The following is a 24746-nucleotide window of genomic DNA, read 5'->3' as shown; positions in this document are numbered from 1 at the left end:
TATAAGATATGGCCCCATGAGTCTAGGCCTATATACACAAAAAACTTTGCTCCCTCTTGGAGCTACATCACCAAATTAAAATAGTCCTGATCAGGTTTACAGCATTAGCATTTATCATATTACAATATTTTTCTATTGTAACACAGATGCTCAGTTGCACGTGCTGCAATAGGGACTTGCTGCAGCCACTAAAAGAGAGAGCAATGCCCAAATTGTGTTTGTGTAAGCAAGGAAGAGACCATACAAGAAAAAACACACACACACAAAAAAGAGACATCTACACACTTACCCTGTGATATCCACAATCTGTATCAAAATCAGCCTCAGGGGTAACAGTCAGTAAACAGGACAGCAAACCCTTGCATTTAGCAGATTTCTGAGAAGCCAGATTACCTAGAAGAGTTGAAAAGAGTTACTTTAACACACAAAGACAAAATCACCTATGTGTAATGAGAATAGGTTTCAAATGAATCACAGAACCAGAATTAAAAAAAAAAAAAAAAGAAAAAAGCTGCTCAATGGGATACCACCATGATCAGAATAGAGAACTTAAACCCCAGAAGGTGACAGAAATTTGTTAAAAGCACAGAGTTAGATGCTGGTAGGACTCAGGGTTTAGTAAAGAACATCTAATACCCAAGACAACATGGTGTTAACCCTCTAATCAAGGATGTGGAGGAGACCAGAAAGAGCACAATATTTTGCTTAATTAGTTGCTATCAAAGAGAGGATGAGTTCAAGCACTTGCAAAAACAAGGCAATCTAAGACTATTTAAAAGTTTAATAGTGTTCTAGAGTCTTTGGTAACACAGAGTTTGCCCATGAAATCAAAATAATCCCTGGAGATAAATTTAAAGGAATATATCTCATTTTAATGCACAGAGTAAAATGACTATTCATTAAAGCAAAGCAGTTTTATCTCTACAGTGTCCATTTCAGATGCAATACATATTGAAGTAATCTTTATGACAGGAAGTGGCATGTAATCCTGCAAGAATGAACTGCTGTCATTATCTGCAAATCAATACAATTTTTTTTAAAAGTGGATATAACTGTGCCTATTGATTTCACATTTTTAGCCCTAGAGTTTCAGTTTCTACCAAGAAGATTCTTACAATGACAAGATTGCTGCATGCATGTAACTGAGTTGATACAATCTGGATCTGAAGTTTACAGTGCACTTCCCTCTGCAATGCAACTGGGGCTTCTGTCCCATTGCCTCAGCTTAAGTTTTTTCTCATTTTATATAAACTTTATTTTTGTGTATGATTTATAATAATTTTGAAGTGGTAGAGTAACACTTCACTAATCCAACCTGCTAGCTATGGAAAGTTTAGCACACAAAACATCCCCTTGGAAGTTATCTCCCTACCCTGCTAGGATATTTCAGAATATATGTATGACTTTTGCTATGTTTAAATAGCCTGACCAAGTAATTTCCCTTGTGAAAACCTGAAACTGATTCAGTGCTGAATATTTACAGCCCAAAGAGGTGTGGTGAAAGTGAGGATGGTAAGGGTACGAGCACACAGAAAAACTGAATGACTTATCCAAGGTCATTCTGTGGATCAGTCAGGCAATGAGCTCCATTAAGAGTTTAATAAAACTGCTAAATTCCTACTACAGTTCTGCAAATGAAGCATATAGCAACTTTGGCTTGACTAGCTGACCAAATGGCTCATGCTGCAATGAATGATCTGTAATGAGAGCTGGCTGAAAGGCACAACGCACCATCAGCCTGAGAAACGAAGGAAAAAAGATCAAACTACTAAAAAAAAAAGCTTAAAAGCATGAGATTAGGGCCAGATGAATGACACCCCAAATCAGGTTAAGAAAGCTGAAGTGCTGATAGAACTAAATCTGGCCAAGGACATCAAGGGCAACACCAAATGTGTCTATAGGTACTTTTGTGACAACAGGGAAGACTTGTGAAAATGTTGTGAAAATGTTTGGAATACTAGTTACTTGTGATATGGAGGACATTATGATTCTTAATGACTTTTTTGCCTCAGTCTTCAGTCACAGGTGCTCCACCCACACTGCCAGAGCTGCAGGCAGGGAATGGGGAAATGAAGAACCACCCACTATGAAAGAAGACCTGAAGGTGTTCAAGGCCATCTTTGAGTTGGGAGGAACTTTAAAGGTCATATAGCTCCAAGCAGAAAAATCTCTCTGCTGTCTAAGCACTAGCCAGCTGCAGGTTAGTTTCTTGAAAACATAAGATGATGGAAGAGGAAGCACATGCAAGGCTGGGGAAAGTGTGGAAATGTAAACATCCTGTCCACATTATCCCTCATCTTAATAGTTCAGTCCATCAAACAGGGCTCCATGCTCTTCCTGAGCCTTTCTTCTTTACAGGTCTAGACTCATTTTGGAGCTGAGACTTTTCTAATAGCTGGTCTACTTATTTATTTATTTAACACTTCTTGAATATGTTGTTGTGACTTTTTAATTTACTTTTAATTGAGAATTTCTGACTTTCACAAGATAACTAAAGAACACCATGGACTGCCTAAAAATGCTGAAACAAAAAAGGAATATTTTCTTTGTTTTTAGTTTGCTGAAAAAAACAGTGTTTTCATGAGGCAGTTTATGGAAAGAAAAAAGGAGAAATTACTCAAGGGAGCAATTTCTGTTTTGCATAGTGACTCATCATATCATAGTTACCCCATGATCTCCAAGGGCAACACTAGGCCAGAGCTACTCTGAAAGCTCTCCTTAGGGAATCTTCACTTCTCAAAGCCATCTCAGGACTCTTGTTCCAGAAGTTCACAGAATAGGAAAAAAAAACAATTGAGACTAATAAAAATAAAATGGGTTTCAGACAGGAAAGAAGTCTGAGTAGCCAATGCCAGTTTTATATGAAGGAAATCTTTTTCTCTCTCACCTCAATAATGAAAGACATGAAGAATATTTACAAAGCACATGGCAGGCTCTAGACAGCAGTGTGATATAGAAAGGCAAAACAGAACTCGCAGCTGGATACGGGACATCTGAAGAAAGAAGAATCAGAAGGAAACGAAGGAACAAGAAAAGCAATTACTTGTCACCATGAAAATGGTACACAAAGATGGGCCAAAGTTCAAAATCTGTTTGCTTACTCTTGGATACACAGTTCCAGAGAAGTGTAAAAAACCACTTGGGGAAATACAAAGACAGACTTAATGGTCTTTAACAGACTGCAACTTACATGATTTACTAGCATTTGGGTGAGTGTTCTTTCCCCTGTTTTAGAAAATCTTGGCTGCTTATAGGAAAGGATTTTAAGCTTACCAAAACTTTACTGCAGTTACCATTGTGGGGGAGCAACACCTGCCAGGCAGTTCTGAACCACTAAAATAAAATATTAAAACTGAAAAAGGCAGAAACACAGCAAGGAGCTTTCAACAGCAAACCCAGGTTCTCTCTCGTCATAGTGTACCACCCTGCACAGAGGTAAAACCTGCATTCCCTGTATTAATTCTCATGAAGCTGAAGGTGCCTTACAGGCAGCCTTATCTCTCCTTTGGGAGTCTAACTACTGCAAAATAGACAGGTTAAGGATTCTGTCCTGTGCTTCTAAATTAAGTGACTTGAAGCAACTGGATCTAAAGCTATGTACTTTAGATACTGCATCTCCTCCTTCCTGAAGGAGAGAGCTCTTTAGTCAGGTTAAATCAGCTGCAGGCAATAGTATAAAAAGTTGGTGTCAGCTCACCTCTCATCAACACGAGTATCTTCATGAAGGAATGGAATAATCAGAAGTGCCTTTGGCATGAAAGACCTGGTCAGTGAGAAGCAGGTCTGGATCTTTTAGTGAGAGGAGCTTTTTCAGCTGGACTCCCCTCTACTGTTCTGGGTTGGCCAAAGAAAAGTTCACCTGCACCAGCAAACAATGAGATATGTAACAGCACAAGCAGCAAGCAGAAAGCTCAGCTTTAAGTAGTAATTTAGAAAAGAAGCTTCCAAAAGGCAAGAGAGGAAGAGAGAGAGACAATGATTTCATACAATGTCAAGTCAAACCCACAAATTTCTTATGTATCAATGCACTATTTCAGAGCTTCTCAGTCAGAGACAAAGTATCCAAAAGCCATACAGCAGATCCGAAGAAAGGCAAGGAGCAGGCAGCAACATTTGGCAACTCAGTACTGCAAGGAGGGACTCATTGTTCCAGAGCCTCCCTAAATAAGAGATCACTTTCCCTGAATAAGTGATCACTTAACAGCAGAGCTGCACAACATGGACCTCAGTGAGGATGCAACACTTCATGGAGTGCATTCCCACGTCTCACCTGTGGTTGAAAAAAGTATTTGGACAAGAAAAAGGATGAAGCCAAGGATGTGGATATAGTTATTGTAGGTTAATTACCCAGAAAAAGTTTAACACAAAAATATTCTATGAAAGCCTGCCTGTGCAGACAAGCTATAAATCAACTCTGAAGCACGAAGTGCTTTTAAAATGCCCTTTACAAGATGCTCTGCCCTGCAAACAACCTCTCCTAAGTCAGGTACCACAGCCTGGGGCAGGGGCTGAAGTGCAGGAATGAAATACCAGACACAGAACACCCTCTCTGCAAATAAACAAGGCAAAGGAAAAAAAAATCAGAGGTGGGGGAGGAAAAACCGACTCCAGCATAAAGTATGAGCACTTGCTAGGCCAGCTAAGTGAAGCTTTACAGGCAGCAGAAGGGTGCTATAGGCAGTGTATCTGCCAAATCAGACCAGTCACTGTAAGCAGCTGAGCTCAGCACGGCTGGGAAGTTGTATGGACATGGGAGGGAAGAACAGACCAACACACCCAAAGTTGTCAGCACTGCCAGGCTGGGGACAACTGTGTGCTGCTATCTTTATCTGGTATCTTTAGCATGTTTACCATGAAAAGCTTTATAATGCCTAGTGTAACCTGTTGTCCTGCTGTTGTCCTTGCTTGCCAGAAGCCAAGCAAGTGGTCTGAGAAAGGAGTAATTACATATCCCACAAAAAGCTACACAGGCTCTGAAGTTCGGCAGAGCTGGGATAGAAAAAGAGTTGCAGGCTGGGATAGAAATAATAAAACAGAGATCTGGAAATGAAGGATGTATCCCTTTTCACAGTCCCACCTGACTTGATGAAAAGGAGCGACTGCTCTGCACCACGATGTCTGCAGAATACTATTGTTATGTTTACCCTAATATATTATTTATTACAGAATTTACAGCTCTCTCTTTTTCCCAACTGACAACCAGCCAACTACTAATTTGCAAGCTAAAATGCTGTGAGGTCTGTAGATCCCAGGGCATTTGCAAGCCATAAGGATTCTGAAATGCTTGGGAAAAGCCTGGCAATGCTGCCAGTCTTCACTAAGGTCCAAAGAATGTAAGCCACAGCCACCTAAACTAAGGAAATACCTGAGAAAAAATGACTAGAGAAGGATGCCTGCACACACATAATGTTCAAATATTTATAGAAAACTTTTTAGCAGCAACAAATGAGAGCATCACTGTACCATCAGTTCTGGGTTTGAAATGATAATTGCTAGACACCTAAAGCTACTTGGAATGTTTTACTGAGTTTCTCGTAATCCCACTGATCTCTCTGAAAACAGGCTGGGAACTATGAACATCTCTTCATCAAAGATTTAGACACACAGCAACCCCTGAGGTCACTCTGTGCAACAGCTGAAGTCCCCAGACTCAAATGCTGGCCTGTGTTTCAAAGGGTTAATAAGGGGAAAGGGAAGGGGAGAATAATATTCACTCAGTATTCCCCCTGTTCCATAACATCAACAAATTAACTCCTCCTGTGACATCACATAACTTTTGAGAAAACATTTGTGGTTTAGAACTGGCTGTTGAGTTTGTATTCCTGCCTGGATAATCACTTCTTTAAAAGGAAGTGTACATCAATAATATTCATGGGGAGCTTCATAAGAGCTTGGCAAACAGTTCTGACAAAATAAAAACCTCAAACATAAGGATTACTCATAAAATGCTACATCAACAACTCTTTTGACAGACATCTGGATTATGCTCCTCTTTAAAGGGGAAAAACAAAGATGTCACTTCGAAGTTTAAATGGAAACAGTGAAATATGCCATTAAAAATACCACATCATAAACAAAGCTATTTTTGCAAACTCAAACGCAATGAGCAATTCTGACAAAGTTTGCCAAGATAATTTACACATGCCTTTTCATTTAAAAAATGCTTTCAAAACACTAAAAGATGTACAGATATTACAGGTTAGTAATGAGTTTACAGCCCTAGAAGATCAGCTAGCCAGTATTAATAGTCTGTCAAGTCCCATCTTCTTTTTTTTATTAATGGCCTTTAGTTGATGCTGCAAATGAAGTTAAAGCATACACACCAAACCAACTGAACAAAGTTCCAGAAAAAAAACACAGAAAAACACTTTAGGAGCCCATCCTCAGAGCATGTAATTCACTACCTCCCCCAAACCATGTAAAACATAGACTTGCTTTATCCAGATGACATTAAGTTCTGTGGTATGCTGTAGTTAAGACTCAAAATGAGATCACTCTTAGGATGCAAGTCAAAACTTCTAACTCATTCCCAGTTTATTTACTTTTTAATTCCCATTAAAAGCTCAAAAAAAAAGCTGCTGATATGTCCGGGCTTCAAAAAAAGATATGTAAAATATTCCCATGCAAAAATAAAGTACTAAAAAAGACTGTTCATTCAAAAATTACGGAGCTTGAATGGATCATAAATGTTCAGTCAAAAATTCTTAACCCTAATAGTGAGAGTTCTTGAAAGACTAATACATACAATCTAGTGAAAAAGTAGATTGCCTTAGAGTAAACTTCACAATTCATTGAAGTCCACTGGATTTGCTGGAGATTGGATGAAGGTCACAGAATCACAGAGTTGTTTGGGTAGAAGGAACCTTAAAAATCATTTTGCCACACCCCCTGCCATGGCAGGGACATGTTCCACTAGACCAGATTGCTCAGAGCACCATCAAGCCTGGTCTTGAACACTCCCAGGGATGGGGCAGCCACAGCTTCTCGGGGCAACCTGTGCCAGTGTCTCACCACCCTCAAAGTAAAAAATTTCTAACACTTAATCCAAATCTGCTCTTGCAGTTTAAAGCCATTCCAGCTTGTCCTATGACTGCATGTCCTTGTAGGAAGTCTCCCTCCAGCTTTCTTACTGCTGCCTTCCAGTACCTTAAGGGGGCCTACAAGGTCTCCCTGGAACTTTTTCTTCTCCAAGCTAAACAACCCAATTCTCTCAGTCTTTCTTCACAAGAGAGATGCTCCAGCCCTCTGATCATCTTCATGGCCCTAAGAAGAAGATCCTTGATGACTTTGCAAATGCACATTGTTGGGTCCTGTCCAGACTCTCATCCATAAGCACTTCCAATTCCTTCTCCTCAGGGCTGCTCTCAATCCATTCACTGCCCAGACTTTTTGTGCTTGGCATCACCCTGATCCAGGTGCAGGACCTTGCACATTGAAGGCCTTGTTGAACTTCATGAGGTTCCCACAGTCCCACCTCTCAAGCTTGTCCAGGCCCCTCAGGATGGCATCCCTTCCCTCCAGCGTGTCACCTGCACCACGCAGCTCAGTGTCACCTGAAATACTGCTGAGGGTGCCTCAGTCCCACTGTTCATGTTGCCAACAAAGATGTCAAACAGCTCCAGTCCCAAAACTGACCCCTGAGGAATACAGCTCATCACTGCTCTCCACTTGGACACTGATGCATTGATCCCAACTCCGAGTGCAACCAACCAGCCAATTTTTTATCCATCAAGTGGTCCAGCCATCAAATTCACATCTCCAGTTTAGAGGCAAAAATTTCACACGGAACAGCATCAAATGCTTTGCACAAGTCCAGGTAGATTACATCAGTTGTGCTTCCCTTATCCACCAACACTCTTAACCCCATCATAGAAGGTCACCAGATTTGTCAGGCATGACTTGCCCTCAGTGAAGTCATGCTGGCTGTCACCAGTCATCTTGTGATTTTCCATGTGCCTTAGCATAGTTTCCAGGAGAATCTGCTCCATGACCTTGACAGGCACTGAGGTAAGACTGACTGGTTTATAGTTCCCCATGTCCTCCTTTTTCAATGGGAGGTATGTTTCCTCTTTTCCAGTCAGTGGGAACTTCATGATACTGACACAATTTATCAAACATGATGGATAGTGGTTTAGTGATGTCATCCACCATTTCCCTAAGAACCCACAGACACATTTCATCAGGTCCCATGGACTTGTGCCTCTGCAGCTTCCTTAGATGTTCTCAAACTCATAATCTCCTACAGCAGGTGGTTCTTAATTTTCCCAATCACTGCCTTTGCCTTCTGCAACTCAGGCAGTTGGGCTGGAACACCTGTCAGTGAAGACCAAGGCAGAAAAATCACCTGTCCCTGCCCTCCCTTTAATCCTGTTCTATAAGCTCCCAGTCAGCTTCTCATCGATCCCCAGGCAGAACTCCATGCACTCCAGCTGGCCACTAACACTTCTTCCTCATTTCCACCTCCTGCACTTTGTGAAGCGCCTACATCCTTCTATTCCAACATTCCAGTCACAGGAACCATCCCAGCATGTCTCCACAAGGCCAGTAAGACCACAGCCCTGCAGGCATTCACATCTCCAACTCCTCTTGTTTATTCCCCACATCTGCACAGTGGCATTAAGTTGGGCCCCTGAGGAAGCTGGCTTGGATTCAGGTACTCTCCTGCAGATCTGCAATTCCCTCTCCAGGTTCTGGGCATCTCCTGCTGGGAATGCCATCAAACTGATATGGGTGGGATGGACTGAGGTTCCCCTAAACTGGCCATTTTAGTTTAAAACCCTCTGAACTTTTAGTTTAAAGGTAGCAGGCAAGGAAGTACATTTGTTGAAGTATCTTTTATTTCTTTGTTGAAGCAAAGACCAGCAAAGATGCCTTCTTCTGAAATAGTTTGAAGGCGTTGAGATTAAAAGACTGAAAGTTTTAGGACAGCTTGACTAACATATTTTCTCAATGTCAATGCTTCACTGAAGCAGCTGGAGAGACTCACATTAAAAGCACTAAAACATTTGAGACTGAGAAGACCTCAGCTTCTTTGACACCATGAACTGACTTTCTGCAGTTCAATGTCTTTTCCAGATATTTGTCAAAAGCCAACAGAAGCAGAACAAAACCTGTTGGTTTGCTATTTCCTGATAGTTTTTTTTTTTTTTTAATACAAAGCCCTACTCTTCTAGTAAGACTCTCAGAGACTGCTGAGGAGTCAGGTAACATAACCAACTGCAGGTGATGTAAGAGCAGCCAGATCCTGCCTTTTGTAGTGTGGGAGAAACGCTATTAGGCAGCTGGAGAGCAGCAGGATAGGATCAGGCTGTGGCAAAAAATGTCAGGATGGTGGCAAAGTAAGTACTTGGCTCTTCAGAGTCTCTGTGTCCCTCCTTGTCTTATCTGAAGCCTTGCACAATGCCAAGAAACCAAGCAGGAACTGCACTTGGTTCATGATGTACCAGAGACATGAGGGATGATGACAGCTCATTCTGTTGGGTCTGATGCTACAAAAAGGAAAGGGAGAGCACAGTACCATAGCTTGGAAACAACAGCCTGTGCTCAAAAGGGCAAAAGCAACCATTTCTCTTATGATGTGAACTAACACTGCCATACACCAGGAGAATACAGCATCCCTATGCAAATAGGGCTCTCAGAACCTGACCAGAACAGGGAAAACCATAGCCTCTTCACAGGGACCAACATACTTTTAACAGACTGCATAATCATAGCAGTCCTTTTTGACCTCAGTCTGATTCTCCTGCGCATTATAAGGCACATGACTTAATTTGTTGCTTTTTTCAGGAAGAAAAACCCCCAAACTGTCATAGTTACCAAAGTTCTAGTGATGCCTTCTGGTGCTGGCAAAAGATTTTAGTGATTAATTATTCTGGCTGCCAAAACCTATTTGGGTTTTTGGTTTTTTTTTTTCATTATTTATTTTGAATTTTCTTGGCTTTCATTTCTAGACAAGGAATCTTGCTATATTTTTGTCAAACAGACTGAAGACTCTTCCTTTCTTAAACTTTCCCAAATAGAAAAGCTAATAAATTCTTTCTTTCTCTTGGATTAGGGTAATGAATGTCTGCAAGAAATCCCACTGGCTGTAAGGTATGTTTTTCCACCCTTAGCCACCATCACCACTCTACTACTTTACATCTAATCTGCTCACTATCTCATCCACCTCCTAGAGGTGCAGACAAACCTGAACATGACATTCTGGGAGTGTCTGCAGTATGGGCAGACCCAGATTTAGCACAGCCTCCCTAAAGTTCTCCTATGGACCTACATAAAGATTGTTGACACAGGCAACAAAAGCTTTATTCTACAAGCTCATGTTCCCCTACTGTCAACTCAGGGTGGAGCAATGGCCCTCTCTCCTCTCCCATAACTTCAGAAGGAGTCCAGGACAACTGGCTTAGGAGAGAGTGCAAAATTGAGAAGTGAAGTTGGGCAATCTCAGTTCCCATCCCTCATACCTGCAAAATCAAACTAGATCTATGTTTCTATACTGTTCTTGTTTCTTAATCAAAATAGTTTCACTAAGTCAAGTTTCACCAAGTATTTATGGCTTCACCTTGCAGAAGCCATAAATATCAAACTTGCAATCATATTAAAAACACTTAATAGGTACCAGCTTAGCTTGACAGGATCTGTTTTCCAGAAGCTCATGTTGACTGGCATTAATTATAATCCTCTTAGTCAACCCTTTACAAGCTGTCCCATTTATTACATCCTAATTCACTATTAAAATTACAAGAGTCAAACACTCACACCATCGAGGCACAGGTCTTAGCCACTCTTCTGACGGAATGAACCAAACTTCCAAAGCTGACTGCCAGCAGCACACCAGAGTAATGGAGCCCTAAATCCCCTCTCTCCACCTCCCAATGGCAACACTATAAAAAGACCCGTGGCTTAATTTGTCATTCCCAAAGAAACAGCAGAACAAGCAGATCAGTTACAAAAGATCCCCTTTAGAGAAAAGAAAGCAAGCAAAGACAGAAGAGGAAGTGTGGGAGGTGTGCAGGTTACAGTCAATCAAACTTTGGATTCCATAAGAATAATTGGAAAAAGAAGCAATTCCTTCACAGTGAGAATTTGTTCTCCAGATGCAAATTGTTGAATTTAGCACATATGACCATCACAGAATTGATTCAATTGTGTGAGGAGATCATGCTGTTAAAAATGAGCAGCTAGATTTAATTTAAGAATTAAGTTATATAAAAACATAGGGTTTAGGTTTTTTACATATGGTGCCAAGAAACTTTCAGCAGTGGGTAGCCTGAGCACTAACCTTCCCTAAGGAGAGTCAGCACTGCTTGCAGTCATCCAGATGCCTACATACAAGATAAGTGGAGAAAAATAATTTTCCTAGAGGATTTATATTATCCTGGCCATCACATATCTTCAGTTGCACAGTAGGTGGGTGACACATCACTGCTACCTCCAGCACCTCCCAACTAGCAAGCTTCCTCAATAAGCCCGGGTGACAGTCTCTACACAAATATTATGAATTGAGGCATTACAACAAGTAACTTTCCATCATTAAATGACTGCCATCTTCCTCGTGCTTTGCCATATCTGTGGAGACAAAATGTAGTGGTTCCCTTGACGCTCCTGTTTACAGCGCTGACTAAAACACGTGCAAGTTCAGCAGCTGCACAGATAGCAGAGCTTGCCTGTGTCTAACAAGTCAGCACTGGCACAGACAGGAAGGTACTCATTTTTACAAGTCAGATAGCACCCATGGAGAAGACCACTGTTATTTGTCTCACAGCCTCAGGCAGTGTCCTGCAGCCTGTTATCAAAGGCTTTGAGTAAGACTACCACACTCCCATTTATTGACATAAAGAATATGCTGATGACAGAGAGAATGTACGATGATCATGCCCCAGCACCAGGGATGCTGCTGTTTACATCCTCATTTTTTAACTCATGGCCTAACAGCAATGTCAGGATTAGTAAAAAGGCCTTCTCTCCCCAGCTCCAGCTCTCTGGTGATGTACTTTTCAGGTGCAAGCTCTCCATCTCATCTGTTACCTTCATCCAAATGCTCCTCAATCACTGTCCTCTCTTACAGTCCACATTTGTCATATGCGTAATTCAGAGACTCTCAAAACGCTCCCTGCCTTCACATGACTCGTCCAGACAATTCTCTGGTCCAAGACCACTTCCACAAGTGCCATGCTAGAGGTACACACTGCTGAGAAGAAAGTCTATCAAAATCGTTTTGCTGAGCTGCAGGGCTTCTGCAATAATTAGAATTCAGAGATGTGCAAAATAATGAATTTCCTAACAGTCCATGGATGTTGTCTACTCTCCAAAGAACTTCAAATATGCTGGTCTCTCATGACCCATCAAACAGGGAAATCCAGTTACCAGTATAAGAGAAAATGCTTCTTCTCTCACTTTTAATCAATTCTTTCTTCCCTCTTTCACATCAAATCCCACTTTGTGTGTCAATCCATCAGTTGCTAATTTCTGAACGACATTACTGCAATTTTTATGAAACCTAATAGAAAGAAGTCAATTTATCTCTGACATCTCAAGCACAGAAGTTACAGTTTGACCAGGCCCTCAACTGAGATGCAGTGTGAGCAAGTACCCATCACATTCAGACAAAAACACTGTTGTTCCAAATTCCAGAAGTCTGACTAAAAAAATGGTAATTTTAATCAAAATATCAAGGACAGCACAGGATCTTAATCTATAGCAGGGTTTATGCAGGTCTCTGTATGATTCACCCGTTTCTTTGGACACATTCTCCTAAACTGAAGTGGACAGCCCCAGAATTAATCTTTGTGATCGCTAGGGTAAGTTCTTACCAGGAGAACAGCATGGCCATGGGTTATTAATGAGAGTCCTGATCAAGTACATAGTCAGTTCAAATCACTTGCTAAAAAGTTATCCTCCTATAGGCTATATAAATACATAATACATCTACATTAACCTGGGTGACACTGGAGCAGCCTTTCCAGCAATCTGGACTATTTTATCTCCAAAGCAGACTCTTATACCTCATCTGAGTGAGTGAGCACACATTTTAAATAATGACGAGAGACTCCAATTTTCACATTTTCATGGATGCAGTGTCAAATCTATCTGTAATAGGATCATCTATTATCTGTCAGTACTGAGCAACCTAGGTGAGAAAATAATGGTTAGTAGTATATTATCTGGAATCTTGATGAAAGTTAGCATGAGGTAAGTGAAGCTGTTGAAAAACAAAAGTGTTACTTGTTTATTGCTTAATGCAACCTGACTTGACTTCAGCTATGTCTAATAGAAGATCAGAAGTCATTGGTGTTTTTTTCAGCAGAAGTTAATTTTCTCCACCCATTCAATTTTAAACATGGAATATTTCATCCACTGAAGCACTCTTGTTCTTCACACTGTAGATATTTTTAGATTTTGTTAGTAGAAATCTAATCTAGAAATCTAGTAGATTTTGTTTCAAGCAAAACTTAGACCAGTGCCAGAGAGGAAGAAATGTTGCTACCAACTCATTAGAGAAGTACTGAAGCTGTGAGTTTCACCCATTGCATCCCACCTTTGTGGCCTCCGTGTGGACAGATACAGTGCTCTTTATTCAGACCCCCCCATAGGTTAACAAAAAGAGCTGGAAGGCTGGAGTATCTATCTCCTTGTTCATTTTCTCATGTCCAGCATACAAAACCAAGGTAAACACAACCCAGGTAGACTTACAACCCCCGAGGTTTTTGTTCTTCGAGGAAAAAAAAAAAAAAAAATATATATGCACATATTTGTGTGTCTAAGTGGGGATTAGCAATATAACATATTACAGACCACTGTAGTCCCAATGCACCATCAACCTCTCTGAAACCAGATGAAAGAAATATTTGGTGGTAAGCACACCCATAGCTTGCTTGGTCTCTTATCCCTTCTTCACTTCCATAAACTGTGTTCAGGTGTAAGTTTCAAATCAGCTATGTGGCAAGAGGAACCAACACTAACCTCTGTCACCTCCTACCACAGCTCAAGTCTTCTGTTGCTTTCAGGGCTGCTGCTAAAAGCAGCACTAGAAAAGCTGCTGGGAGACAACACGGACTGAGGAATTGGGATTTGCTTCCCTCGATCACTCAAAGCCTGTGCTGGCCAATGGAAAGAGGGTGAGGAATCCACACTGAGGGGGAGGACAGGTCTCCTGCTGAAGCTACACATTGGAACAGTGGAAACAGGACCTGAATACACCCACATAGTCTTTTCTTCGATTTGCTCACAACACAGTCAAGAGTGGGGGGGAGAAAAAGTAACCAGAAGAAAAACTGTACAGTAAAGGAAAACATCCTGCTTTGGAGCTGGTATGAAATTTTAATGGATTTTTTTTTTGTCAGGGCCATTAAAACAATCCTTTGAGTTATAAAAAATATACTTTTATTTATTGTGGCTCTAAATTAAACAGTCCACTAAACAGAAATACTGTTACACGACAGTGAAATGATCTTTTTTCCCTTAAGAAAGCATAATGCAATTCATACTAAATTGTATTAAAACAAATATTCCTCAGTTACATGAGATTAAAATGTAATAATTTCAGATTCAATTTAAAAAACAAAGTATTAAAAATTTGGTTTAATATAAGGGTTTAAACAGATTAGGGTTTAAAGAAAATTTTATTGGATGTGTTAGATGATCTTTAAAGTCCCTACCAACCCAAACCATTATATCAGTGAATTCTCTTCAGATTATGAGCAAAAAGATAACAACTTGAAATAATACATCTAAAGTCAACTCAAGCATGTTTGTGTATTAAAAAGTAAAATAATTTACTTTCATAACTGCTAGTATATTTGTCTTTCTCTTTGGTAATCCTTCTCAGGAAGTCTTCTTTTTTCAGCCTCAGCTGTCCAGAGGTACATTTTTATTTTTTTTTTGTTTCAACACAGCCAGCTGTTATCCAGAAAGTATTTTCTTTATTGGGACCAATTCACTGAACATAAGACCAAGGAAAGTTAATTTCTCAGTCATGGGCTGAAAAAAGGGAACCAAGTGGGAAAGATAATATAGTCTAATATCAAAGCCTTACAGGCACGAATCTCTATAATAATCAGCTTAGGTCCCTAGAACTACATGAAAGCATTTTTTAAAAATCTCACTACAGCATCTCAGTGCACAGACACTAGAAGTTTACATAAATGTAATTCTCTGAAATCAATGAAATTTAACTCTAAAGCCTAGGAACACACACTACTGTTGTAGGTTTTGACCCAAGGAGGACACTGGTATCCAAAACACAATTTTGGCAAGTTTTACAAATTTCTATCCATTGTGACTACAGTTCTCATTCCTCTGGAGTATTCCAGAAGCAGGGATGAGACCCTGGCCTGTGGCCTAGTGCCATAACCATCCGGTCCTGTGAGTCATAACCACGAGTTTACTTTACTCTGCATTTCTCCCATCTCTACTCAAAACAGAGTTTCACTGTAGCTGTACAAAAAAAAAAGTTTGCCATGGATTAATCTGTTAAAAATTTAATTAAGCTACCTTACTTTGAGAATATAAAGTTTTAAAAATTAATAGTGTGCAGAGATAAAAGCATATTATTACAATTAGCAAAGAGTGGTATAAATTTAAGATATTTCATTGCAATTCATAACATTTCAATTATTACTAACTGGAGTATATTATGAAAATAAGTTATATGCAACACAGAACAAAAAGAAATCAATTACTTCTATGAGTATGTCTTTGTTTTAACCCTAAATAATTTAAATCCTAAAGACTGCAGTCATTTTGATTTAGAGCATTTCACCTTGACATACATTTGGCATAAAAAAACAGAGGTGTAGTAAATAATCTCTAAAGTAACTGAGTATATCAGGACAGAGAGAGAAAGGAACTATGCTAGAGATCAAAAACACTTCAAGAAACTATCAAGGCAAAGAAGAAAAAGCTGGACAGGATGTCAATAAGAAGCAGCTTCATGCCAAGAAGTACAGGAGCACCTTAATCAGTGAAGCAAGAGCAGGAAGGCAAGATGATTCTTGGTGAGCTGCACTGGAGCACATGTGGCCTGTGTCAAATTCCTGGGGTCCATCACCCTCTTAATGACCCACCAGAAAGGAACCAAATATGCTTTTGCTGAGTGCACACCACAACTGACAGGTGAATGGAGGTCTGCAGCTTTATTCCGAATGTTCACCGGAACGCTTAATGGGCTGGGAAAAAAAGCCATTTGTGGAGTTCTGCATTATTCAGTAATTTCTCTAATTATAAAGTGATTTCAAGCACTGCTATTGTTGCAACCAGTCTTTTCCTATTAGGGCCCATTGTTTAAGAAGCTGTGTGTGAGCACCGAGAACCCCCGCACACCGAAGTGAGCATCTCCTACGTGTCACTTCCACCCAACCATCACTCCTCCAGCAGGTAATGCACGCATTATCTACACTGACCTCTCCTTAATTTATAGCACCTCTATGTCATAAAACAATTATCCGCATTTGACACGAGCAGCACTCGGTAGCTTGAAAAGCAATTAAAATTTAGGAGCTGTCTCTTGCAACAAAAAGGCATTCAGAGAAGCAGCGCTTCAGAAAAGTTGCAGCACGCCAGCCATCAGTCTGATTCTGCCTCTATCAATCACGCGAGGCCTCGCTAAACAGCAAAGCGCCGGCAAGCAAACAGCAAATGTTTACGAGGTGCAGCTGGTGGTACTTACGTTAACAGCAAAAGCAGCATCGGTTAAATTAACATTCTTCATTCTTTCATTGCTCATTATGGTTTGACAGACATACCCGCAGTCCACATAAATGACTTAGAGCAAGAGAGCTGTCTAGCATCCTGCCATGAAACAAGACCACCTAATGGGAGCAGCCACTGTAATTAAAACTCTGAAAACCAAGATTTATACCAGTTTAAGGATGCAGTGGTGGGTATTATGACCTACTTTAAATTTATTAAAGGAATCGTGAAAGCCTGAGCTGTTACTCAAGTGAAAAGTTAAGAGCCTACCATTTATGATATTTGTCCGATAAAAGGGACTCAAACAGTCTTTTGATCTAGGAATCGTTTCTGTTGTTTCAGGTCTGGAGATGCAGGGGGAGAGGAAAGAAAAATATATTACTGAAGTATTAACTAATCAGCTTCCCCAGGAGAACACTCTGTAAGTCTTACTCGTTCAAGTCCACAAGATTTTCTTTGATGGAGAATTGCAGCAACTGGTTCTGCTTAAAAATTTACAGACACATTTAATCTCTTGGATCAAGAAAAGTTAATTTCATTAACTTAAGGCTGTAGTCACAGAACTCTGTCAGAAATTAACACCATACCAGAAAAAGGGGGTGAAAACCCACCAGTATTTATTAAAAGCATCTCCAAAGCACCAGAATGGGATTTCACCAAGTAACAGAATCAGCTCAGAGTACTGCAACTCAAGAACATTGAGGAATTAACATAAACATCAAGAAAAGTATGTTTAAAAAAAATGGTCTGTAGTTATACACCACCTTTAAAACAGTATGAGAATGAAACTTAATACTCCTAGCTCTTAAAACAGATTAGATCACAAAAGATAATTCAGTGTTTGCAGAAAGTGAGAAGCAGTGAGGAGCTTGCCTTGTGGCAGTGCAGTGCTCCACTCCCTGCCAGGCACCATGAGGCACCATGTGAGGCACACTAGGGCAGGGCTTGTACAACATGGGATACTGGGTGGCCAGGAGACTAGCAAAAACCCAGGAAATACTACAGAGATGAATAAATAACGAAATCTGGCCCTCTGCAGGTAGGTAAAACCCTCACTTCTGTTTCCCAGGTGTGATCTCCCTGCTGGAATTTGCTCCATTTCATCTCCCTCCCCCTCTGCCAAGAGCAATAAAAAGTGGAGCTTTTTTGCCTTTTCCCCTTTAACAGTTAGAAAGCATTGCTCCCTTTCCCTTCAATGCCTCAGTGGCTAAAGCACTTGCCTTAAACACAGACATCTGTGCTTCAAACCTCTCCACTGCCTGAGACCTGAAATCCCACCTGAAATCAGCCCCAGGAGCCAGCTACAACCATCAGGCTATCAAAGCATGGTATGGGATGTGAGCATGCATGTAGAACTCTTCCTACTTCTCCCAGCAGGGAGGAAAGCAAACCTGCTCCCCATCCCAGCTCTACCACATGGGGCAGAAACAGCTCTGCCATCTCATGTCACACACCTGTATGTATACACCACATGCTTATCAGCTCCAGGCATCAAAAAAAAAAAAAAAAAAAAACAAAACAAAAAAAAAAAAAAAAAAAAAAAAAAAAAAACCAAAAAAAACCCACAAAAACAAACAAACAAACAAACAAAAAACCAAAAAAACAGAACATCTAAAAGGCTCTTGACTTAAATATCACACCAATAAGACGCATTTAGCAGGCCAGTGCCAATTTTCTGGTACACTGTAGCTGCCACTCCAGTTGCCCAAACTCCCCTCCAGGATGCATTTCTGTCCAGTCTGTTTCCACAGATGTGGCCACACCTGGGCATGATTTAGGGAAAGCCCTCATCCAAAACCTGGCCCAAGAGCATGTGGACATCACCCAAATGCACAAGTACACTTGAGCCTGTGCCTTGGCCCTGTTTAGTTTACTAATATAGATACAGCTATACAGAATCAAACGAAAATAAAATTACAGCATTTAAAGCAACCTCAGGAATACAGAGCCTAAAGAGGACTGTAATAGCAAACATCTGGATGACCTAAGTCACAAGTGAGGGCTTCAGCCCACGCTGCTTTAACTGCAGCTCACAATCATTAAGGCTGGAAAAGATCTCTAAGACTGTTGAGTCCAACCATTAACCCAGCACTGCCAGGTGCACCACTAAACCTAAGCACATCTACACTTTTTTTTTTAAAACGCTTCCAGAGATGGTGATTCCACCACTTCCCTGGGCAGCCTTTTATAATGCCTGCCCACCCTTTCAGTGAAGAAATTTTTCCTAGTAATCAATCTAAACATCCCCTGGCACAATTTGAGACCATTTCCTCTTGCTCTACTGCTTGTTAACCACCTGGCTCCACCCTCCTTTCAGGGTCTTGTAGAGAACAGTAAGATCCTCCCTGAGCCTCCTCTTCTCCAGGCTAGATATCCCCAGTTCCTCCTCATAAAACTTGTGCTCCAATTTAATGAGGCCAGTGCTGGGTGAGGAACAAACCCCCTCAAACCTCACATTTGTTATGATAGCTGCTCTATTTCCTGTGAAGCATTCCCACTTCTTGCAAGACATACTAGGTAGGGAAGGGAGTTAATTACATCAGGGCATATCTGTGTTTAAGAGCTCTTCTGCAAGGACCCCATTGCTTTCTCCTCTGGCCCAGCTGCTTCTCACCCAGAAGGTTGCTTTACAGCAACGCAAGAGGGCTGAGCAAAAGCCCCCTTGGGAACTTGTTAGCACCAATCTTGTTTTCTTCCTTGGTATCTCCAAACTGCTGGGCAAAGGATCTGGTTGCCCCAAGGGAGAACACACAGCATCTCCTCAGCAGCTAGGGTGACAGCCTCCTGTGCCGAGATGGAATTCCCAGCTAACCTTCACATAAAATATATGCAACTTAATTCACCAAGAAAAGCTTTCTTTTTTTTGTTTTATTTCCCCTGGGAAGTTCAGCAAGTTCCAGGAAGTTTCTTGCAATATTTGCCTGATGGCTGCAGAGAATGGATCTAGAATGACTTGCTCCCACTCATTTCACTGAAATCCCTTCATCAGGGACTTTGCTGCATGAGAGTATAGTTTTGCTTTACCACAATGAAATGTCATGGATATCTGTAGATGAATGCCATTTGGGACAAACATGGGGAGAATGGCTGGAAAATACAGAAGTTTGTGTTAGTTTTGCAATATAGCTCATCTATAATTTAATATAGGTAATTCTGTTAGAAGAATGCTGCCTGTCACAGAAAGATATGAAGAAACAGTGCTCTCCATCTGTTTTATTACATTGTTGTGGTTTGTTTTTTTTTCCCCAAGAGATGGTTAAGAAGAACTTAACCTGAACAACTGACATAGTTCAACTCTTGTATATTCCTCAGCCAGAACAGATATACTCTGCTTCCTAAAAACATGTTTACTGAGTGCTGGAACACGGAAATGCTACTTACTGTCAATCAAAAGACTAAGCACAGACTCAGATATGTAAACTCTGGAGATTTATGTTTTCTCCAGATGACACATTCAAATTTCTGGGGTCATGTTCTAGAAAGCCATTCAATTTGCTTTCCCCTCTCCACATCAGTTTGTAATATTAGTTTCCCCAGATTCTGCCTGGCTGGCATCTTAGAAGCTCATAGAGATACTACCAAGAATCCTATATAAAGTCAATATATTTTCTATTAGTAAAATTAATAACCCAAACTGAGTGGTGGGGTGGGTGGTGGGTAACAAGCAGAACACAGGCCAAGTTGTTAAATCACTTCATTGTTTCTAGCATCATAGGACCAAATCCAAATTTCCCAAACATAAAACATCCTTCTCACTGATTTTAAGGAATGTTTGATTCAGCTTTATCCGTCCTTTTTTGTCTGTAGAAGAGCTGCTAGGAAGGACCTCAGTAACTGCTTCATGGATATTCAAAGCTGATATAATAATCCAACCTCTAATCAAACAATTAACTGCTCACAGCTACAAGGATCCTCCAGCCAGCAAGCTTTATCTCTTACCAAAAATCCTCACACCAACAGTGGCACCTCATCTTCTGCCTTCCATTTGTGACACTGTCCACCATTACTGTTTAAAAGACAGAAGATAGCTGCATTTTAAATTTCTCCAGATTACTTAATTTGATAACCAACAAGCACAACGAAACATGTTTCAGCTTCTTTCAGAAGCAAAATACTGAGTACCTCAGCACAGAGCAGGAATCAGCTATTCAAACTGAACCTCATAACCCAAGCAACAAAGCAGCACAGGCTGTTTTGTTTTTTTTTTTTAAACCAGGTGCAAGCTAGTGGAAATATGTTAACATGTTGCTAATAGCAATCACCAACTGGGATTTCATAAAAGGAAAACTAGGCTTCATCTACTCCAGAAAGGGACTCATGAAAAAGCAGGCTAAGGAAAGAAAAAACACTCAACGTAACAAACAACAAGAGATTATCCCTGCAGCAGAATCTCAGCCTGTGATTACATGTGTTATCACTAATCTGTAACACTGTCCAACATCCCAAGGAAAGCTGGAGATGCATGCCTGCACATTTTTTCCACTGCAATTCCCTGTCACATAAATGAAAAAGACATTAAAATAATACTTCTGCTACATTCAGGAGACACTCCCTGTTTTTTTAATATATGACATATATATAGCTTTATATGTATTTACAAATTTAGAATGACAGCCAAGAAACCTACATGCAGTACTGGACTGAAGATCAGCATCCTATACTACATGACAGCAAGTCACATATCATTTTTGACTTCCTTAATAGACAAACTTCACAACTTCAATATGAATGGGTATTTTCCTGCCATGCACACAAAGCTGGATCTAAAAATAATAATAATAACAATACAAGTATAAAAATTATGCAATCAAGACCACGCTCAAAAGTGCCTACTTTTTGTATAAAAGGGCTGAGCACAACCAGGAATGGGAAAACATCCATCTCTAAGTAGAGAAAGATCTAATTTAGAATTTAACATCACCTGAGCCAGTGGTATCTTCCTGAGGATCTACACATGGACATGGCAGAAGAGGCCACAGAACATCATAGGAACTTGGCAAGCTACACCAAGAGCTGCAACTTTCTTCAGTATAGGCTAAGCCAAGCCAGGCAGGTCAAGAAGAGCAAAGATCACACAAAAAAAGCATGTAATTTTCTGTGTTTCAGACCCACCAGCTTCCAATCACCCTCAGGAATGAGCTGACCTGACAAGCCAACAGATGTACCTGAGTAGGGCAGGTTAACTCACTAAGCCAAACAAGGCCAGCTCTACAACAAACCATGCTACAGGAGTATCTCAAGGATTGAGCCTTTAGAGAAATTATCTGGATAAGGAGGCTCTGACAAGTCAGTTGTGCCTGTGGACATTCACAAACAGCTGAAGACAGCTACTGTGCTCTACCATTCATAATAGTAACCTGTCAAGTAATGTTTTCATCCCTGCTGCACTTTGCAAGCCTCTCCTTGCCTGGGTTAGTCAAATCCCTTTCAGTGACTTCTCAGGCGAGGCTGGCTGACAACACTGGATGATGGAGCGCTCCCATGTCCCCTTTTACTTGCAGCACAGCACCACACAGCTGGGGAAGTCAGAGGAGTGGCAGTAACATATTCCAAATGCAACAGCAATTTCCAAAATGAGTGGTTCTCTACTAGCTACAATTATAGTTCTCTGGGATACTAAAAATCAGCAAGGTCAAAAGCTATACAAGTAACAGAAAACAGAGGAGTGTGTTCTCAAAATCCACAGCTTATGTTGATGTTGAGGAGTAGGTTAAAAGATATAGCTAAATATAAGAATTCATTATAGACATGATGAAACAAGATGGGAAAATGGTTCTCCCTCCCTGCAGAAAGAACATTTAACTAGGATTTCTAATGCTGAAATGCTGCTGGTGTACTGAGAGCCAATTAACAGCCAACTTCTGCTTTCCACATGTTTTCACAGGAAAACAACAATTACAGGATTCCTCACACTGAAAAACGACTGTGCTGCTGAATCTTACTGCAAACTGTGACAGGGTCCTCAGCCATGACACCTGCTTACACTGCAGAGCCCTGACAACAACCAGCATGAAATTCATAAGAATACTTGGAAATAAATAAGTAAATAAATAAATAAAAATAATTTTTAAAAGTCATGATGGCAAAAGACTGACAGAAATGCTCTGGGGTTTCTTGTTGGTGGAATATTCATTCCTCTAGTAAGATATCTACCCATAGATCAGATTAAAAACCTGTCTACTGGAATGAAAACGTAGCTCAACTTATCCAGGATATTAAAGTGTGTAGTGCAGCTGACATCTGATCTGATTACTTTTCATGCAAAGCAAGAACAAAACCCAAACTTTAAAAAGGCAAAATAAAAAGTACTGAGAGAAATCCACGTTGGAGGACTAAATACGATTACAGCAGCAATTTCAGATCAATATCAATAAAAGATTTTATGGACTGCAAGATGCATATCCAACACAATTCAGAATTGACATGTTTTAGGCTGTACACCAATCACTTCCCACAATGGAAATGAATTTTGGAGACGCAGAAATCAGAGGCAAGAGATATCTCTGTAGGAAAGATGATACAACACATTCAAATTCTCATGCACAGGTTCAGAGAAATCAGCAGCTGGCATGAGGAATAAATTGAAAAAAAAAAAAAAAGCCTGAAAATAAGATTTATGTAGTTTACTACACTAAACTGGTAGTTTCTGAAAGGAACTAAAAGAAAATGCCTTCTAAATTCAGGGGCCTGACCCAGAAATCTGCTGTCACCTAGAAAGTGAAAGCCTGCACCAAAAGAGTAAAGGGAGGATGTCCACCAACTTTGGAGAGGGGCTAAGCAAGCCAAGTCTATTCAAAACATCAGCTTTAACAGAGAAATTAAACAGTCGTGGCTAAGCTGCTTAACATTTCACAACACAGACAATGGCATGAAAGATACAATAACAGCAGCTTAAGGGAAAGCTGCCAGTGGAAACCAACTGGAGAAAATGCTGAAACTCTGGGATAAAGAGATGACTGATAAAAAAAAAAAATCCCCAAATTCTTCCAGATCTGGAAAAGCATACAGAGAAAAAACAGGAAAATTAAATTATACTCAAAATATCAACCCAAGATGACTTAAGAAATATTAGGCTCCTTCCATCAGTAAACAAGAAATTTCCTCCAGCATCATCTCAACCACTGAAAAAGGAAGCAGAAACCCATAGCTAACCTACAATCTTCCAGCTCAAAATTTAACAAGTGCATATCAAATGGAAAACACTCTCTCTTTTCTGCCACCACAGAGGCAGAATAATCCCCCATGATGCCCTCATGGAACAAAGCATGGAACAAAAGTAGAACATCACAGTCTGCATTTATTCTGTATGGTTAAACTAAAGCCAAACAAATGGTGTTAAAACAGTTACTAGTGTCAAATCCCAACATCTAACCAGTCCCAACACACCCTTCTCATACCAGAAATGCACTATTACCCCAGATCTCACTCCAAAATGTATGAAAAACTTACCCACTCCTGCAGCTCAATAAACCTTGAGCGAGGCCCTGGCACAGGTTGCCCAGCAAAGCTGTGGCTGCCCTATCTCTGGAAATGTTTGTTCAAGGCCAGGCTGGATGGGGCTCTGAACAACCTGGGATAGTGGGAGGTGCTCAAGGAAGAAGGGTTGGACTAGATGATTTTTAAAGGTCCTTTCAAACCCAAACTAATCTGGGATTCTGATTAGAAGAATGCAATTTGCTCATAAGCATATCTCCTCTGAGTAATAACTCAGCCAGTGCAGAAGTGAAGACTGAAGTATGCAGGGAAGGGGAACCTATTCAGCATCAAGTATTAACTGAATTTATTTTTGCATTCGAATTTTGAGTATTTTTTAAGATTAATTAGCTGCAAAATGTAATGATCAGACTCAAGTCAAACATTTTGAAAGAAGAGAGAAGAATACAAATGCACAAACAGTTCATCATCAAGAAGAAACAAAACCTTGCAGCACAGACAGGACACATGCTGGCATGATCTGATCACTGGAGGAGGGGTAAGGGTGATGACTTTAAAGTTATTTCCAGCTTACTGCCTGGCAATGAAAGGAAAATCTGAAACTACAGCTGGACATTTGAATACCT

At 40.4% G+C, this 24746-nt stretch overlaps 1 protein-coding gene across 2 annotated transcripts in view; it reads right to left on the bottom strand.

The window, feature by feature from the left end:
• The window catches only part of KLHL29 (kelch like family member 29), a 392570-nt gene that overhangs the window by 325937 nt on the left and 41887 nt on the right, over positions 1-24746 (bottom strand). For both annotated transcript variants that reach the window (XM_053937487.1, XM_053937488.1), the window contains exon 2: positions 290-393. The gene's annotated coding sequence lies outside the window, so the exon portion shown is untranslated. The remainder of the gene's footprint in view (positions 1-289; positions 394-24746) is intronic.

Source organism: Vidua chalybeata, chromosome 3 (assembly GCF_026979565.1).
Source record: "Vidua chalybeata isolate OUT-0048 chromosome 3, bVidCha1 merged haplotype, whole genome shotgun sequence".
Lineage (NCBI taxonomy): Eukaryota > Metazoa > Chordata > Aves > Passeriformes > Viduidae > Vidua > Vidua chalybeata.
This window is presented reverse-complemented; position numbering and strand designations above follow the sequence as displayed.